The 17,787-nt window shown below is 38.0% G+C and overlaps 1 protein-coding gene across 1 annotated transcript in view; it reads left to right on the forward strand.

Annotated features, from left to right (window-relative positions):
• Nucleotides 1–2,513: 2,513 nt before the first annotated feature.
• Nucleotides 2,514–17,787, forward strand: part of slc7a4 (solute carrier family 7 member 4) — a 32,817-nt gene continuing 17,543 nt past the window's right edge. The window contains exon 1 of the mRNA XM_066689365.1: nucleotides 2,514–2,593. The gene's annotated coding sequence lies outside the window, so the exon portion shown is untranslated. The remainder of the gene's footprint in view (nucleotides 2,594–17,787) is intronic.

Raw genomic sequence — 17,787 nt, forward strand, 5'->3', positions numbered from 1 at the left:
TAATCAAGGATTATGCCTGTATAATCAGTGCTAGCCTATATTCATCAAGGGTTTTACATTACACCAATTCTATATCCAACTATTTTTCTAACATGAATAAAAGTAAAAATAAGCCGCAGAGTGAATGAAAAATGATCCACTCATACATAGCCTATTTATAATAAACTATACGCGGTGGTGAATGCATGTTAACTGTAATTTGAATTGTATTTAAGACAATAAAATAGCGAATTGGTTTAAAACCCTTGATGAATATATGACAGATTGTTGGCCTCTCTATGGCTTCTCTCACAAGTCTCCTTGCTTTAGCGCTGAGTTTTGAGGCACGGTCTTTTATTGGCAGTGCCTCTGTGGTGTGATGCAGCTTCTACTTCCTGATTATGTGCTCACTGGGATATCCAAACATTTGGATATAATTTTGTGCCCTTATCCTAATCTATGCATTTTTATTAATTTATCTTTAAAGTCTACAGACTGCTCTTTGGTCCTTTTCCTTCAGATTCCTGACCGATGATATTTCAATAGTGGGGATTTTATCCAGAAAATGTAACAGCAACTTTAATGGTTTACAGGTGGAGGCCAATTGTAAGGTAATTGTGACCTCGTTAGTGAAATTTATTTCATTTGTGTAAATTTTGAGTACTTATGCAATCAACACATATCAGTATTTTTCTTTTTCTTATAAATATCTCTCAACATAAAACCAATGTCACCTTACAATCATTGATTTTGAGTGTCAGTGTTTTAAAATAAAATATCAAATAGAATGAAATGTCAGTGTACTTTTTGTAATTAAGTAATATGAGAGAATTGGTCAGGGGCCTGAATACTTTTGCAAGGCACTCCAAATTGCAAAACCTTTTAGAAATAATGTACCTATCACAGATCTGCAGTTTCTGTTATAGGCTTAGGCTATATAGTGTTTGAAACTGTCAACACATCTGCTTTGTTGCAGTGGATTTCTTCTTCGTAAAACATTTGAATAAATATATGAAGTGAAAACAAAACAGATTTGCAGGACACTGTCACTTGGCTGGTGCAGTCTTTCACCAGTCTGTTTATGCAGAGGGGTGAAATAAAAAAGTTACTAAATGACTCCATTCAATTCCAACATTTGGACTTTGTTTTTATTGAACAGGGTGGCAGAATTAAGTATTTTAATTTCTAATATTTACAAAAATCCAGATACATTTTTAAAGTGAATGGAGATATTTTGTCCATATGGTGTACTTGCGGAAGTGTAAGTGTAACACCAGAAAAGCTGAAGGTTCGTTATGAATGTATGATCAGTGGACTTAATAACCAAAATATACATGTCAAGCTTGTTTTTGCACTTGAATATTAAGGCATCCCATCTTTGTCGAATCCAATAAGAATCCTAAATTGTGTATATTATTATTATTATTATTATTATTATTATTATTATTATTATTATTAGTCATAGTAGGAGTAAAATTAAATCTCACCAAGTACAAAATAAAGTGTATTATTGTGTGAGTATTTAAGTGGTTGTTCAAGTAGAACATGGGGAAATGTAAAATGTTACATTTAATTAGGCAAAAAGTTCCATAGTGTAGGAAGGTAAGGTAAGACATAATAGGTATACCTTGTGGTACTCCAAAAAGTCATACTGTATTCAGCCACTGGGCCATTCAGTAACATGCTGATAAACTCACATGCAATTGGAGGCCAATCCAGCCTATGCCTTTCGTTGACATACTTTCAATATATTTGTTTGAATGGTCAGTCATCAGGTGCGGTGGAGGATGTGGGGGTAATTTTTTAGTTTATCAAAGGGTTTGTGGATTGTTCTTAAACTATTGTTATTAGTTGAATGCCTTTTATATGGCAGTAATCACATACACGTTTATTATGACCTTACCTGACCAGTGCTGGGCAAAGACCCATGTATATGTTTACTCTTTTTTATTATTATTTATACCAGAAAATGGCACAATACATTTCATGGTTTTACCAGAATAAAAAGTGTTATTCATAAAAATAAAAATAAATCACTGTTAAAACTAATGATAATTAACAATAATACATTACTTATCCACACTTTTCACAATTGCCATACCAATACTTTTTCAATTTTCTGTTATACAATTCGAAAAACCTGCCTTTTAAATTAAAACAATTAGATATAAACATTTGACTCTGAAAGGTTTTGTACCAGATTTCATTTGCAAGCGTCTCATCACATAGGTATTATTACTAAGATGTCAACAGGTGAAAATCAAATTGTGCGTTAACTGATTAAATGTTTGGCTTAGTTCGCATGATTAACTCAACTGTACAACATTAAAGCACTCGATGTTTAAAAGCACGGTGTTTATTACGATAAATTATAGATGTATAGTACGTTAATGTGGAAAATAGCGTGGCCAGTTGTGCTTTAGTGACAGCCCACGTCTCGTTATTTACTGGGGGTAAGGTGACAGAGATAGAAAGGGCCCTGTCTCTTTAAGAGTTCAAGGCTCAGTACTATTTTACTCCACCTTCTCATTTAATCGGTCGGAAAAGCCGAGTAGCATCCTACTGTTGAGGCCAGCAAACAACTGAACGCGATCCAGAAGGCAGAAACAAAAAGGTAACGTTTTATCTTCTTCCTTCCTTCCTTCCTTCCTCGTATTATTTATTGCGGTAGCCAAATGCATTTAAAACGGTGACCGTAAAGGTCCGAGTTCTTCCTTGGGATTTGACACCTCATACATCACATGAAATGAACAGGTTTCCTAGTAGTGAGCCTAAACAATACTTAAGAAATGCGAAACATGGAAGCAAAAAAAAAAAAAAAAAACGTGGGAACAGTCGACATGTCAATATATGTATATTTATTCCATGTATTTTTGGCACTTTATGATCACCACAGTAAACGCAATCCGTTTCCATTTTGTTTTAAATTATTAATGATGGCTTTTTCCGTCTTTGGTTTGGTTTCCCAGTAAATACAACTGAATAATGCAGTCCACGCATAACTTAGCCCGGGAATAAAATAAAAAAAAATAAGTATTACATAATATTAATAAGCCTTTACCATCAAAAGCTCGCCTTCTGTTGAGGGTTGCGTGGCGTTTAAACTAGCAGCGCACTGTAGGGATGGGTAGGTGGCGCTATCTATAGCACAGTCCCATGCCATGCTTTTTTCATTTGACATCTATACATCAGCGGTTTTCAAGCTGGGACAAATTGAACACCCCACGGTTTACTGCTATATTATGATTAATACTTTAAGGGTTGAGGTTCGCAGAAAACTCTGGCAATACAATTGAGGCTAATGTGTAAATACAGCATTGTTACTCAGTTCCCTCCTCCTATTTGGAAATGCATCGAGCTTTCATTCTGATTCTACCGATCTGTATGTATTTTTCCCAATTTTTCCCAAAATTTAAAGTGGCGCATTTTGTTTGCTATTGTCTAAAGCCCCAAATCCAGTAAAGTTCGAGAAGTCCTGCTGTAAACTTAGCAGAGAACACAACATCGTATACTTATTTGTGTGTGTGTTATTATTATTATTATTATTATTATTATTATTATTATTATTATTATTTGAATATACATTTCAAGCTTTTTTAAATTGAACCTGCAACTAATTTTCAGCAATAGTATGAGTGTGTGATTCTATCTGGAGAGAAATTGAAGTATGTAGTTAAACATTGCCTTTGTTGTTCTTCACATTTCGCGTTTTATTTTTTATGTAGTAAGGTTGAAAGAAGGGGAGTTTTGGATTGACAGTGCATGATATATTGTACTTCAAACATCAGAAATTACAATTGCACTGCAAAACAAGATGTGTGAAGTGTATAATACAATTTTCATTCATTCAATCTTCATTCAACCAGTTTCCAGTGAAATGCATCTGCATCCTATTTTGCATATACACTGTTTGCTTTACTGCCAAACTATGATTAATAAGATCAAGACACATTGTTAGTGTGTGATAGTGACCCAGTTTTATTGGCCTGACACACTAACTGCCCAGGTAAAAATGGTACTTGTTGTCCCCACAGTTACTCAGAAGAAAGCTTAATCATGGCGTAACACAAAGACCAAGAGCCTCAAACTCAGATCCTGGAGGGCCAGGCTAGAATCCAGGTAGTCTTTTGAGCCCTCAACAGTAAAAAACAGTCTAATAAATCATATACTTAAATGAATTAATTGAGAGCTCTAGTTGCAATGAATACCAGAATACACAGCCACCCTCCAGGAACTGACTTTGGTACCCCTCATGTAGGCACTTGTGTACAAGGCTAGTACAGTATTGTTTCCTCTGTGCTATGGTGCTGTACAATTGTGCTGTTCTTTTTGATATGCTGTTAAACAAGGTCTTGACTATATCAGATCATTATAGAAACCACAGCACAATTGGAAAGTGCAGGAAACAAAGCTCACAATGTACAGGTGTCCATTACAGTTATACCTCCCGTGTCCTACTGGTTTTTCTGTCAGTTCATGCCAATGTGGCTCAGGTGTCATGAAGACTGTCTGTATTCTCAGTTTGGATCTGAGGTCTGGACTGAACACCACACTTAACCAGGTACACATTAAGAATTAATGGTTTATTATAATTATTGATTATTATTATTTTTTTGAAACTGAGAGAAAAGACAATTAGTCAGAACAAAAGCCAATACAATGTGTAGCAAACTTTCAAATGCAAACTAGCATATCTAACAGAAGGCATATTTTTACATACAAAAAGTAATTAAAGCTGACATCTTTATCTCAATTTGGCATGTCTCTTATTCATAGCTTTCAGCAAACCTAGTCTAACAATGAGTACTGTACTTTAATGCAGCAAACTAGCCTTAGGTGTTCCAGAAGCTCTTCCAAAATGGGACTTGTAATCAAAGGGTCATATTTCTTACAGAGGAAAAGATAGCAGCTACCATGTCTAAATATGACACGATTAACATTCAAATTATACTGCCTATAATTTGATTTGCATGCAGTGCACACAGGGTCATGAGGGTGTAGGTGCTATCCCAGGCCTCTGTAGGTATAGTCGAACAAACTATTTCCTTTAGGTTATAGATTCCCATCCTTGAGAAAAGTCAAACCAGGCAAATTGTTAAAGTGTATTGCTTATATTGCTTTAATATGTAAAGTTAATTTAAAATACAAGCAACTCATAGCTACACATTATACATTAATTAAATGTGATGTTTTAGTAAGCTAACTTCAACAAATAGAGGGGAATATTTGTTGAAATAAACTGTTTGAATCCATCATGCTATTCCAGATTTCTCCAATCCTGTTTCCAGACATCCCCAATCCAGTAGCATGTTATAGGTCTGTTACATTTGTTGCGGAAGTCAGGTGCGAGATTGGGGCTTTTGGGGGTTCCCCCCGGGTAAAATACATTGCAAATAATTTTCCAGTTCACACGTTTCACCTTTCTTGTAGCCTGTACACACACAGCTGTATAGACAGCTGATCAGAGATACTTATCTGATTGGGGAGAGCCTGAGGACATTAGGCCAATGTGATACGTCATACAATAAATAGATGTTTGTGTATATTAGGGCTAGCACCAAAGAGTCAAATAGTCGAATAGTCTACTAATTACCTCAGCGCTGCTAGTCGACAAACTGGAAATGCCACATGACCATTTACACTATTTGCTAAAATGGCGAATCAAAAGGATTAAAAGAAAACTAGTACTTTGAAGTACTTTAAAAAAACTGCAAATCAAACCTGAAATCCAATGCACACTTTCACATCGTGTATGCATGTGCACCTCAAAGGAAAAACATTCCTTAAACTTGTCAGCAGCTGAAAGTCAAACAGTGAGTGGTACTGCAGTCCAGGCAGTGATACAGGGAAAATAAAGGCAGTCCAAATTTTTAGAATTTTCCTAGCGTCCAATGAATGAAACACGTAAACAGGAAATATCGGAAAAAAATAATAGCATTTGTTGTGAAAGATGTATGTCCTGTCAAAACCCAGCTTCCTGCAGAATTTAAAACACAGAGCAGTTCCCTACAGCTGATCTCTGGACATCGGTTACAATGGATGCTTACATTACTGTAACTGCACATTACATAATGGAATCCAAGTCCAAAGTATTGCAAACTGCAGTTATGCCTGAAAGACTGCTGACACTGCTGTAAATATTGTTGAACGTATGAACAATACTGTGCAGGAGTCGGGCATTGATGTTTTATGGACGATTCATGGTAAGGCCAGCAATATGAATCTGGCAATGGAGATCTGTGATCAGTTCCTGAATGACCTGGGCTTTTCCTGACATACGTTGCAATTATCGATCAAGGCAGGTTTAAGTCTTCTTAACATCAATAAAGCAGTAGAAGCAGCAAGACAGCATTCCCGTGACTCTGCATTGGCCATTTGTGAGCTGAAAAAACAGCTTGACAACACTACAAACTTGACTACAAACCAAACAAGCTGCTAAACGACTGAGACACTCGGTGGAACTCCATGTTCTTCATGTTGCAGCGCTTATTTGAGCAACTAATGGCTGTTCCGGCTGTCCTGACTGATGAAACAAAAGCGGCCACTCTCAAGTCACTGTTGTTGAAAAGTCACATCTGGGACCTGATAGAGCAGTTGTTACCTGTTCTAAAGGCAACAACTATAATGTTCTTTTACCAGCGATGTGGTACAAGCTGAACATTTGGGAACATTTAAAAATAGACTGGATAGGATCCTAGGATCACTGTTATTAATGGACACCAAACGAGCACGATGGGTTGAATGGCCTCCTCTCATTTGTAAACTTTCTTATGTTCTTATGTTCTAATGTGTGCAGAACAGCATGTGGGGCTTTCTTTAATTTACCCTGTCATTATTCATTTGTTGGACAGCAACCTCAAGCCAACAGACAATGAAATGGGAGCTACTTGAACTTTTAAGGCAGAAGTCAGCAAACAACTAACAAAACGATTCAAAACTGGATCAGCAAGGACTTGCGTGAACACTTCCCATCATAGCCTGCCTGCTTGACCCACGTTTCAAGCACCTCAGTTTGTACAGAATGACGTGAGAGAGGCAGCCTAAACACCATCTTTCAGAATTGGTTCTGAACCAGTCAAGATTCTGTGATACTGCTGCTGCCACAGTATCTGCCACCACCTGCCGACCATGTGATGGTGACGCCTGAGAAAGTGCTGTCCCGGATGCGGATTCTCAAATGGAAAAAGTCAAAAATTGAAATGGACTATGTAGAAATGTTTGGATGTCACTTCGAGGAAGGCAGACAACCACGGTCAGCGAGTGAGTACATTGAAATAAATGATTATCTCGACTTGACCCCTCACATTCCAACAATGGACAATCCATTACTGTGGCGGAAGAAAAGGAAAGCGAATATCCTCGTCTGGCAGCTTTAGCGAAGAAATATATTGCTACCTCTTGTACCAGCACCTGAAGCGAGACTGTATTTTCTCTTTCTGGAAATACCATCAACTGACACAGATCAAGTCTCCACTCAGATCATGTTGATGTCCTTGTGTTTCTTAAGATAAATTCAAAACTTTGTGAAAAGGAACTGACACTAACTAACTATGTGTCTGATGAGTCTGAGTAAATAAACTTAGGTCGATACTCACAGTGTTTTACACGATGAGGAAAACACAAAAAAATCTGCTTGCAACATATAGCCTTATTTTGTTTATAAGTTTAATCCCAGCAATATAATAGTATTTCTGACTGGAAAGGATTTGATTTTTGTTACCAAAATAAGGAAAAAGAAAAGAAAATCAGTAGTTTAGTTTATGGCAGGCTATGCTATTGCACATGCACATTATAACTGTTTGTGTTGTTTATACATTAGCATATTATTTGAACTAATTATTAAAATCTATATAAAAATAAAATCAGTAATGTGAATATAAATAATTCATTATTATCGACTAAATCATTAAAAAAACTGGCTAAACAGCAATGCGTTTGGTTTTATTTTTGACTTGTCTTGCATTTTACTATGTCCACATGCAGTACTTTTTACCGGTTGGTTTTATAATTATGCAGAAATTAGTTTGTTACAAAACTGGACGTATACTTGTCAAAATGGAAGTAATCGATTCTATTAAACCGGAGATTTTATGTAATATTATGTTGATATAACAAAAGAGTGAACATCATGTGTTTTTTTTCCTATCTTTGTGCGCTACAATCCAGACTAGTCGATTAGTTCAACTAGTGTACCGTTAACTATTCGACTCCATAAAGTAGTCGTTCAACCCCTGGTGTATATACAGTGGGCTCCAAAATTACTGGCACCCCTGACTGGCAATACACAAATAATACTTTAAAAAATATAAACAATATAATTATAGAGAGAAACTCAAAATACCAACATGTGCGAAATACTGTACTTTATAAATGTTTCAATGGAACCAACCAAAACCATACAATTATTTAATACAAAATAACTTTCACCAAAATCAAGGTTTCATAATTATTGGCACTCCTCATTTAGTACTTAGTGCAGCCACCTCTGGCAAAGAAAAACAGCATTTAGTCGTTTCCTATAATGTTTGACAAGGTCAGGGAACACACTTGGAGGGATTTGGGACCATTCCTCTATGCAGATGCTATGCTCTATGCTCTCCTTGTATGCATCTCTGTTTCAACACCAAACATGCCAATGCTGTATCTGACCAAAACGTTCAATTTTGGTCTCATCTGACCAGAGCACCTTCTTCCAGTCATAATTTAAATTAAGTTTGGCAAACTCCAAGTGCTTGCGTCTGTGTCTTGGGGTCAGAAAGGGCTTTCTTCTGGCAACCCTTCTAAAGAGCATGTGGTTGTGGAGGTGACATCTGATGGTGCTTTTTGAAACCTGGTGACCCCAAGACGCCACCAAGGCCTGCATTCTTTCATTGTGATTCTTGGGGATTTTGTTGCTTTTCTCACCATCCTCCTCCCTATCCTGGGGGGCAAAATGCATTTGCATCCTCTATCCATGAAGTTTTCAACTGTTCCATGTCTTTTGAATTTGTTAATAATTGCCCTGACAGTGCTCAGTGGTATATTCAATCGTTTGTGGATCTTCTTGTAGCCATTACCACATTTATGAAGGTCTACGACCATCTGTCTCTTTTGAACTGCCAGTTATTTTGTTTTCTTCATATTGTTGGATGACAAAGGGATATTGCATATGTGTTACCTCATTTTTATACCCTGGTGAAACAGAAAGTGATGTAATGGCTCAATATAGTTCCTTAAGACTTAGATAAACTTAAATAAGTGGAATATAATTCCTGGTTTATTTTTGGTAGATGTTAGTTACAATAATCTTTAAGGGTGCCATTGATTGTGAAGCCTTGATTTGGAGCACATTGATTGTTAATTAAATCAATAAATGATTTTGGTGGGTTCCACTGGAACATTAATAAAGTACAGTATTTCTCACATGTTGGTATTTTGAGTTTATCTCTATAATTATATTGTTTATTTTTTTTAAGTATTATTTGTGCATTGCCAGTCAGGGGTGCCAGTAATTTTGGAGCCCACTGTATGTAGTGTAGAGATGACTTTGAAAATGTTCCTATATTAAATTGACCATGGGATTATGGTTATTGGAATCCTCAGGTGGTACTAAAAGAAGAATCTCCAATAAAGCATGCAATATAAAAACTAGATGTATCCTATTGTTAGGGCTAATTTAAAGAGTGAATTGTGGTTGTGTTGACAAGGCTTGTTTCTGCCTTAGGATGTGCTCAACATCGCTGCTCTGTGATGTTTTCTTCAAGTGATATCTGCCTTTGGTTTACTCCTCTGTACAGTTGCCACCTTCTCTCACATACACAACACTTTGACAGGTGGCATTTATGGTTAACCCTAGACTGAAAGAAATGAACCTCTAAATTGAGTATGAGACCTTTACTATTACTATTACTATTACTAATTCATTAATTATCGATAACCGCTCCATCCAGCACAGGATAATGGTGACCTGGACCCTAACCTGGCAGGTACAGGGGCCAAGGCAGGGTACACCCTGGACTTGACACCAGTCCATCACAGGGCAGCACACACACAGCAGTGAGGCACTATCAGAAACATTACTATCATTTCACTCACTGTCTGGACAGATCTCTTAGTATTTTGCACACAGGAAAAATTATGTTTTGTAGAAAAGCTGGTTTCTGAAAGAGTTGGTTTCTGAAAGTTTAATTAATTTCATAATAAAGACAACAGATACTCTAGTTTTTACTTTAATTCCAAATTTGGAATTGGCTATTGTTTATGAACTCTGCTTTAAATATAATTAACAAGAAAGAGATACTGCCCTTATTCAGTAGTAAATCTCTTACCCACATTGGAAAATCAGGCCCATAGTAATACATGGAAAACTACTGCAGCTCTCACTAATAACAATGCAGGGTCTTAGGCCTAAAGGAGGCCACTACAGAGGTTACAGAGGTTACCCCAATCAATTTCAAGGCCACACACCCAGCAATGCTGGTCACCGTTGATAATGACAGACCAGTGATGCCTAAACTATAGGAAGTTGTGTGGAGTCCATTCTTAACCATGAAAAATATGTTTACCGAAGCTACATAACACACATGAAAAATGTGTGGGTAAAAGACTAAATTAATTAAAATAATGAAAAACAGTAACATACTGTTTAACTGGAGAGATTGACATTTCAAGATGAAAGTAAAGGCATGTTGAAACCTCCTTCAAATAACCTGTAACACTTCTCGCTCAGCATGGGGTCTGGATGCAGACCGGTCCTCTCTAAAGCTGTCCTCTGGCTTAACACTGTTGTCATTGAGCTAAAGGAAACATCTGCTAAACTTAGACTTTGTAATGCCAGCATCTCTTCACCTGTGGTGATTGAGCAATTGTTATATATTGTTTTATGTTTTGCTGCCATTTAAAAGCTCAATACAGATTTGTGTTCACAAATTTAAGTGTCTTAGTTTTCAATAGGGATATTGTATATTGTGCAAACCAGGACCTGTAAATTGCTCCTTAAATAATAATATTGATTACTGTGAAGTCTACATCACAGGAATATACTGCTGTGTTCCAATGTTTTCTGTGCTTTTACTGCAATTATGGCTTCAGAGCAAGGAATCCCCTGGCTATCTGCCCTCATCTCTGCAAACACAAAGCTGCATGTGCCGAAAAAGAAATGGATGGGACACCAGAAAACATGGATCTCATCCAGACTGAGTTAGATCTCAGAATAACTCCAGTCTCTAGTAAGATTCCCTCCAATGTCCAGAAAACCAATATCTCTGGGTGGAAACTTGCCCAACCCACAGCTGTTTAGAAGCTGAAAACTTGAAGTGCATTTGGATGAACTATAAATTCAGATAAAAAATGTTTGGAAAACACCATAAATTGCAGTTGTATTCACAAAACAGAAGGTGTACTGCTCACAGACAAGCTTTCATTTTTACAAAGCTTGTTTGCCTTACTGTGAATGTCAAAACATGAATTGCATAAGAAGCCCGTTATCGCGTGTTTACAAAACTGATTTTGAAATGATTGATTCTGTCTGTAAATGAGTAGCTGAGTAATACAAACCCCATGGACAAGATCTCAACTCTGAAGACCTGCTGTCCATAGGAGCTTCAACACCAGCTATGTTTTATGCTCATGGAAGGAGTTGTCAGGAAAACACTGCATTTTAACACGGTTTACCTAAAGAATAACACCGCCTACCTGAATTACACTTATTGAATTATTCTCCCACTAGTATATATTTGTATGTATGTATATGTGTATATTTGTCAGTAGATTCAATTGATCGGTTAATCAATGGCCATTAGTTGATTAATCGGTAGATTAATCGGGCAATTATTATAATAAGTGGTTGCGCTACACAGTACTACTTTAATAAATAATAGACATTGATATTAAAGTAGCCTATAACAATGCTTAACGCAATGGTAACAAAAATAAAATTGAAATGTATATTATTAAAAAAAAAAAACACTAAGTCATAGTGAGATTTTATTGACAATGTGTGACAGTGGGGGACGCACAGATTATTTATCCCACGCCCAATGCGTGATATTTTAATGACAATGGTTCAGAAGTTGAGATGGGGTTGCAATGATTGAGAGCTATTCTAAATAATTAATTATAATGCAAAAACAATTACTGTTTAGCAGCAACATGCCAGATGATTCTCCTTCCTCGCTCGCTACAGCAGCAGTGTTTGCTCGCAAATGAGACTGTAAACTGCGCACACTGCCCTTTTAAGAAAAGCATTTATTTAAAATTAAACAGAAAACCATTACTTTGTCTTCAATATTTCCTTCTGAATCCAAAGCTAGACTGTAATTTTCCTATTAGTGGCTTGTAACCCTACAGTTTGTACCCAGATACTGTACTGTAGCTCTTGTGACGTGATCTCTTGCATGATTCGCCTTTATAATGTAACACTATAGAAGCGCAGTGCTGGTCAGTTTGACCGATTTCATTTGAATTACTCTGTGTTGCTGAATACACTGTGCATACCCATTCTTGACTTTTCCTAATATATATATACTTTTCCTTTATAAATATTGTAGCGATCCTGGCGGGTGTCTGTGTGTATGTGCCATTAGGGCAGCCCAAAGGTAGGAGGAGGATGTAAAAGTGTGTATGCAGGGTGGGTGAGTCAGTTCGGGGACTTTGTGTGTGTGCATAAGTGCGAATGTGTGTTATGTGTGGGGTATTATTGTGTTGGGTTAGGGAGGGATGTTGTGGGTATTTGTGTCTGTGTGGCTCCCCCCGTCTTGGGGTGGTACAGCCGGAAAGCGGTGATTGGACGGGAGGGAGTCACCAGATAGGGGGGTTATATAAGGGCGTGGTGATGCACCAGGAGTGTAAGGCTGCGTACCAAATCGCACACTTGCTCCCTACACCCTTCGACAAGTGTAAACTTTGCGTGATGTTGTGCTGACGTCACAGAGTGTGCACTTGAGTGAGCGAGGGTGTAGGGTGAAGCTAAAAGCGCTCAATGCACACTGCACAATTTTCACACTGCAGCGTTAGCATTCAGCGTCTTTGCCTTTGACTGAAAAAGTACCTATGCCGTCGTTTCTTGCCATCAGTCTCTGTATTTAATTAACATAGTAATAATAATATAATTTTGAAATACATTGTTCGTTAATATCACCTCCTAGTTTTAGAGGATACTACTTCAGTAATTAATTGATAGGTGTCGAAACGTTTTTTGGTTAACTTTCTAATCATATATTTAAATCATGATTATATAATAATTGTATATGATTTGTGTATTATAATTTCTTTGATACATAAATAAACAATTTCTACTTCTAATTTCAACTGTCTAACTAGCATTGCATTACATTTATACACCCGCCCCTGCCGTATTTTCCCAAGTGACTTTTCTCCGCCTTTAACGCACAGAGTTCTGGGACTTCAGCGCTAAAACACTTCCGCATAAGCGCGCTCTTTTGTACACTCCGCCGAAGGGAGCATTGAAGGGCACAAACAGCTCGATTAGGCTCCTTCACTCGCTCCCTAAAGGATTGGGACAGCCCTTAAGATGGCCACCGTAGTACTTCCGCCTCACAAGGGAAGGGAACGAGGGAGCAAGTGTGCGATTTGGGACGCAGCCTAAGTTAAGTGAGAGTAAAATGATGGGACAGTTGTTTGTTTTGGTAGAATCTGAAGGAAAGGGAAAGTACCTATTTGAACAGCTTAATAAAAGTTTTTGTTTTGGGAAACTCTGCCTCGAGTGCTTTTATTTCAACAGCGACCTTTTAAAAGGCAAGGTCGCTACAACTTGCCCTTTAAAGGTCACTGTTGAAATAAAAACAAAAGAAGCAGAAGTCTTCCAAAACAAAACTGGTGTTTATTGATCTTTTCAAACAGGTACATCCACTTTAATCCTTTTTCCTTAAGATTCTAATAAACTTCACACAGGTCTATCTTCCTTTAGCTAAAACTCCTACTCAACTCGATCCGCGGCACATCGCCACGCCCTTATATGCCCCCCAGCTGGTGACTGCCACCCGCCCAATCACCACTCTCCGACTGTACGACCTAGAGACAAGGGGAGCCACACAGACGCAATAAACCCACAAACATCGCTCCCCGAACTTACCCACCCACCCTGCCCCCATCTTTGTGCTGCCCTACTGTCACATACACACAGACGCCCGCCAGGATCTCTGCAAAATGTCTAAAATATGCCTACGGCGTTTTAGCTGCATAAACGCGAAACGAGTTCAAGTTGCAATCTACCTCATCTACAGTCTGTCATGTGCTTGAAAAACACACGCATTGTATAGCATTACAATTGTCTTCTTACAACTGTAGTCAGATTGAGTGGACACTGAGTGATTACGCTGCAAATAAACACTTGTTTCATTGTTTAGACTACAGTGACGTGTAAAAAAAACGCTTTGATGTTTTTTATACCTATCATTTTAATGTTTTATGTTAATGTTTCCATTTAAATATTACATTTGTCCTAGTTTTATTTGATCGTTTGCCATGCATTACACCACAGCATTAAAAAGCTATCGGCGCTTCTTGTGTTAACCGTATAATCGCAAGTCGTTATAATGAAGTGGGAAAAAGTCGTCAGTCAATTAGTTGATTATTAAAACCAGTTAATCAAAGCAGCCCTAATATATATAATTTGTGACTCCATTACGGAGTGACATTGGTTCATGAGCACATGTAACTGTTTGGTTACGAATGTGTATGTGTGTGTAACTTAAGCATGTAATACAGTCCCTGGTTCTTTAGCAAAGCAGAAGCAAGTCTTTTATTTTATTTTATTATTAATCATTGCAGTGGTCTTCATGATATATTAGGGCTTTCTATTGTGAGTCAGTTTCCAATCAATTCTGATTGTGCGAAGTTGTAGGATGGTTTGAGCCTGTTTATCAAGGATGACCTGTCATAGCTATTTATAGTCCATCGTGAGTATAGTCAAACCACCAAATCAGAGTGTGTACATTATTTCAGTGGTTCACATCTATTATAGTCTATGGAGTGTAAGAAGCTATGTGTGTCTTTCAATGTATGGCTCAGGTCAAGTGCTACATGACAGATGGTGTTTTCTGGGAGGGGTGTATGACACTTAAAAAGGAGCAATGACTATATCCACATTTTCAGGATTTGCATGCCAGGTAAATCCATTTCCCTTCTTTCTTTAGATCAATCAATACAAACTCTTGCAGCTGTTCTTCAGTTTCAGGTGAGTCTCCTCAGTTGGTATCTCCCTATACAACTTCAAGGTTACACTATCCGAAAACTCAAACAATTTGGTGATCAACTGCTCAGAACATCTTGGGCTACCCATTATATGTCCAAAGGAGAATTCTGTGTGACCTAAACAAGATTGGAGGGCTTATTCTTATAACATACCCAGCAGGCAAAAGTTTATCTGCTATTCAAACAGTGTTCTTTATAGCTTGGCCTCTATTAGTTATCATTAGTAAATTTGCAATTGATGAGCTGAGGATGGTAATCAGTGTTCAAAGGGAACATTTACAATTCTCTGCAGATAAGGGAGGGAACCTTGTGAGTGATAAAACATTATAATAAATAGAAAAAGACAGTGAGATTACGTAGAATACCTTCAAAACACTGATATCTTGCTCTCATTGGCATACAGGGGTGGAATGCATTAAAGGTACATTTGCTCTATTCCTGGAATTAAAGCACCCATTGAGAGATAAATGCCAATATTTAATTTGCATATGCTTGCAAGGCCAGTGTTAAATTTCTGTTTTCCAGTGTCATTGATGTTGCTACAGATAACATATCAGAGCTGCTGTCTCTTGCTTCCTTTATGGAATGTCATAGAAAACACACACAAACAAAATGCAAATTCATGTCCTTAAAATCAAAGCAAAGCAATCTTATTCATGTTACAATTGAGTAAAACCGTATTGGTTATTTTATTTGGCTTCTGCATTCAGCAAAGAACTGTAAAAAAAATCATAATCTAAAGCTTAATAGTTCTAAATGATTACATATTGTAGAGTCTGACAATTTTTAAATTCTGGTTGCCCAACAGGGCAAGTGCCTTAAAATTTGACTTGCCCCCCCTCAAAAAATATACCTGCCCATCTTTTCACATGAAGGTTATGCATGGTTATAAGGAATCTATTGGCATAGGGGGATACACTTCGGATTTATTATTGAATTTCATTTTTACCCAATAACTGTCGTATATATGACGTTATTGGGTACCAGGTGGACACTGGGTCTCTTCAAGCAAGGTTCAGGAAACATGGCTGGGTTACTCTGTAAAAATTATTCATTATGTATTTATTATATAGTGTTCATGTGATGAAAGCAAAACAAGCAAACCAAAATAAAGCCCTAGCTCCCCTGGAGCCCAAATTAACTTCTTCTTAGTCCCACTCTATAAACATAAATCACTAATTCAAACAAGCAACCCAAGTTGTAATCCACAATCAAGTCCCAGTCCAAACAAAGGGTCGATTACCATTTTCTTGTCTCACACACACTCTCCTGCTTCAACTCCACCAACAAGCAATGTGCTTCCCCAGAGTGAATCATCCCCCCAAGGCTTCTGTGGAATGCTGTGCCCATCTGGGTGACCATTGTGTGCCCCACCCAGCACTGCAACACAATATACACTCACCTAAAGGATTATTAGGAACACCATACTAATACTGTGTTTGACCCCCTTTTGCCTTCAGAACTGCCTTAATTCTACGTGGCATTGATTCAACAAGGTGCTGAAAGCATTCTTTAGAAATGTTGGCCCATATTGATAGGATAGCATCTTGCAGTTGATGGAGATTTGTGGGATGCACATCCAGGGCACAAAGCTCCCGTTCCACCACATCCCAAAGATGCTCTATTGGGTTGAGATCTGGTGACTGTGGGGGCCAGTTTAGTACAGTGAACTCATTGTCATGTTCAAGAAACCAATTTGAAATGATTCCACCTTTGTGACATGGTGCATTATCCTGCTGGAAGTAGCCATCAGAGGATGGGTACATGGTGGTCATAAAGGGATGGACATGGTCAGAAACAATGCTCAGGTAGGCCGTGGCATTTTAACGATGCCCAATTGGCACTAAGGGGCCTAAAGTGTGCCAAGAAAACATCCCCCACACCATTACACCACCACCACCAGCCTGCACAGTGGTAACAAGGCATGATGGATCCATGTTCTCATTCTGTTTACGCCAAATTCTGACTCTACCATCTGAATGTCTCAACAGAAATCGAGACTCATCAGACCAGGCAACATTTTTCCAGTCTTCAACTGTCCAATTTTGGTGAGCTTGTGCAAATTGTAGCCTCTTTTTGCTATTTGTAGTGGAGATGAGTGGTACCCGGTGGGGTCTTCTGCTGTTGTAGCCCATCCGCCTCAAGGTTGTACGTGTTGTGGCTTCACAAATGCTTTGCTGCATACCTCGGTTGTAACGAGTGCTTATTTCAGTAAAAGTTGCTCTTCTATCAGCTTGAATCAGTCGGCCCATTCTCCTCTGACCTCTAGCATCAACAAGGCATTTTCGCCCACAGGACTGCCGCATACTGGATGTTTTTCCCTTTTCACACCATTCTTTGTAAACCCTAGAAATGGTTGTGCGTGAAAATCCCAGTAACTGAGCAGATTGTGAAATACTCAGACCGGCCCGTCTGGCACCAACAACCATGCCACGCTCAAAATTGCTTAAATCACCTTTCTTTCCCATTCAGACATTCAGTTTGGAGTTCAGGAGATTGTCTTGACCAGGACCACACCCCTAAATGCATTGAAGCAACTGCCATGTGATTGGTTGGTTAGATAATTGCATTAATGAGAAATTGAACAGGTGTTCCTAATAATCCTTTAGGTGAGTG

The sequence above is a fragment of the Amia ocellicauda genome, chromosome 17 (genome assembly GCF_036373705.1).
Source record: "Amia ocellicauda isolate fAmiCal2 chromosome 17, fAmiCal2.hap1, whole genome shotgun sequence".
Lineage (NCBI taxonomy): Eukaryota > Metazoa > Chordata > Actinopteri > Amiiformes > Amiidae > Amia > Amia ocellicauda.